Raw genomic sequence first — 2,498 nt, 5'->3', positions numbered from 1 at the left:
AGTACCTCCATTGACACATGCAATTATTATACCAGAACAGATGCAAGTTAGCAAACACAATTTTTTTTTTCTCTAAATATATTGTGAATATATATACTCTTTCTAGGATCTTGGGCCAATTCTTAGTATATGTCCACCATGCACATCTAAAGTAAACTAGTTAAAATTTAATGCATTAGAATAATGCCAGAAAACATTATTATAAAAATAGCTTTGTCAAGGGCATTTAAAAACTTTACAAATTTGAGTCCATTTAAAAACTGAATAACCCCAAGACATCAATTTTGAATCATAGAGTACCAAACAGCGGTTATTGTATATCATACTTGAACAAGCCAAAACACTCATTTTGACAGAATCATGTGCCATAAAACTGCTTAAACCTTCCAATACCTCAAAAATTGTCTGTTGTACTGAATTTACTAAGTTAATAGCAATTGTAATAAACAAAATCTCTAGTGAAAAATTCATTCCTTAGCTAAAGGTGGAACAAACTTACTCTACCATGTATGCTTCCCCTTTTTGAATGCCACAGTAATACAAAGAGTCAGATTACCAAATAATGGAAAAGATTGAAGCATTGTAGTTTTTATTTTATTAAGGGCTTTAAGATTTGGCTTCAATTTAGGCAGTCAAATCTACTTTTTAATAAAGACACATCACACATTTTGTCTGTGCTCCATTTCCATTTTCTAGTCAAATAGAGAAGCCAACCACAATTTCTTTCTTCAGAGAAATACATAATATATCAAACTTGAAGTTAGCCTAATATGATTCCATAGTTTTCTAACAAAGATGATTCCGGAGGTTTCTATGGAACAAAAATGATGAAAGTGATCTTCTTTGACTGGTAAGAAACAAGACAGACCATAAAACACCAAGGTAGCAAGCATCATAGTACTAATAACAAAATAGCTAAAACCATAGCAATACTGAGCATGCTTTCATAATTCAAGATATCCAAAATGCTAGTAGACATAAAATAATAAGCCAATGATCAAACAATTCAAACATCTCAGAAGAGATGTATCCTACTTGTCTAGCCTTAACTACCCAATCTTAATATCTTATTCTGAAGATCAATACTTAGAGTCTACAAAATCATAACCTTTGCTCTGATACCACAATTGTCATGACCCAAACCTGTACTTCAAGATTTAGAGCATGACCGGCATGTTAATATCAAGTTTACCTTAATACTAACACGAACCAACCTAAACTGAAGGGGCTTATCAAGAATTTGTTCCTTGAATTCCTGCTTATTTTCTTACATAAAACCATAATATACAAAAATGGTGGAAACCTTGAGATTTCGTTTCCTTTAAACTTGGAAGATTACCACCTGGTTGAAACTTAGGGTATCTGTGTAAATATTACATAGCTAAACATCTAACAGAACTCTTATTACAAACCTAACCCCAAAGACATACACAGGAGTTCAAAACAAACTAAGATACTGAATTACATCTGTGCTCAAGGATCAAGTACATCTTGATTCCTCCTATACAACAAAAGAGCTAAACTACTATACAACAAAAACTCTACATTCTAACAAATGAGAATTCATGAACTCCTTGCCACCTCTAACACTCTCGCTGCTTCTAGGAAGAACCTGTACACTGAAATATAAAAGGGTGAGCTGCGAAGCCCAGTAAGGTTTTTAAGCTCCATGGGCCTTTGATAAGAATGCTTGTAAATCAAATATTTTATGGACATTCAGATAGGAGAACGTTTTTCATGCATAGTATTTCATAATATTCATAATAACAACTTACACATTTTTCATAGAGAAATAATTGTTCTCTTTTTCTTATCATATTAATACTACAAAATATTTCAGACTAATTTCTTTTCATTTCTTAGAAAGTCACTAAAATTTATATTAACTCTTTAAAATCATATAAAATAATCATTTCATTCATAAACCTCTTCTCATAAAATATTATGACATTTAACGTAAACTTATACTTTAATTGAGCGCGGACGCACCGCCATCCTCAATGCATATTTTAATTGAGCGCGGACGAACCGCCATCCTCAATACATTCTTTAATTGAGCGCGGACGAACCGCCATCCTCAATACATTCTTTAATTGAGCGCGGACGTACCGCCATCCTCAATTGAACAACTCACAAAACATATATCTTTACTTAAATCATTTTATATTAATATCTTTAATTAAAAGGTTTTACTGCATAATACTTTTGCAATAATCTTTATACTTATCAAAAGCACATATCTCAAATCCTTACCTGAAAACAGAAGACGGGAGAGATTGTACAAGAGGAGCTCAAGTGTCCGTGTTCTCGTTCTCGTCACCAATTTTCTTGTTCTTGATGGGAATTAGAGGTAGAGAGCTTGAGAGAATTTTCTTTCTTTTGGTTTAGGACCCGTGGGAATGAAAGAGAGAGAAGAGTTAAGAGAATTTTCCTTCTTTTGGTGTGTGTGAACCCTTGGACTTGAGGGAAGACTTAAGAGAGCTTCCTAGCTCTTTCCT

At 33.1% G+C, this 2,498-nt stretch overlaps 1 long non-coding RNA gene across 1 annotated transcript; it reads right to left on the bottom strand.

Moving 5' to 3' along the window:
• Positions 1-1,285: 1,285 nt before the first annotated feature.
• On the bottom strand, positions 1,286-2,492 carry LOC136066536 (uncharacterized). The gene is made up of 2 exons (XR_010628044.1): positions 2,254-2,492; positions 1,286-1,619 (listed from the first exon to the last, which is right to left on the bottom strand). It is a non-coding gene; the product is annotated as an uncharacterized LOC136066536 (long non-coding RNA).
• Positions 2,493-2,498: the final 6 nt, after the last annotated feature.

The sequence above is a fragment of the Quercus suber genome, unplaced genomic scaffold, assembly GCF_002906115.3.
Source record: "Quercus suber isolate HL8 unplaced genomic scaffold, Cork oak 2.0 scaffold_38, whole genome shotgun sequence".
In the NCBI taxonomy this organism is placed as follows: Eukaryota; Viridiplantae; Streptophyta; class Magnoliopsida; order Fagales; family Fagaceae; genus Quercus; species Quercus suber.
The sequence above is the reverse complement of the archived record's forward strand: the minus strand, read 5'-3'. Positions and strand labels throughout refer to the sequence as shown.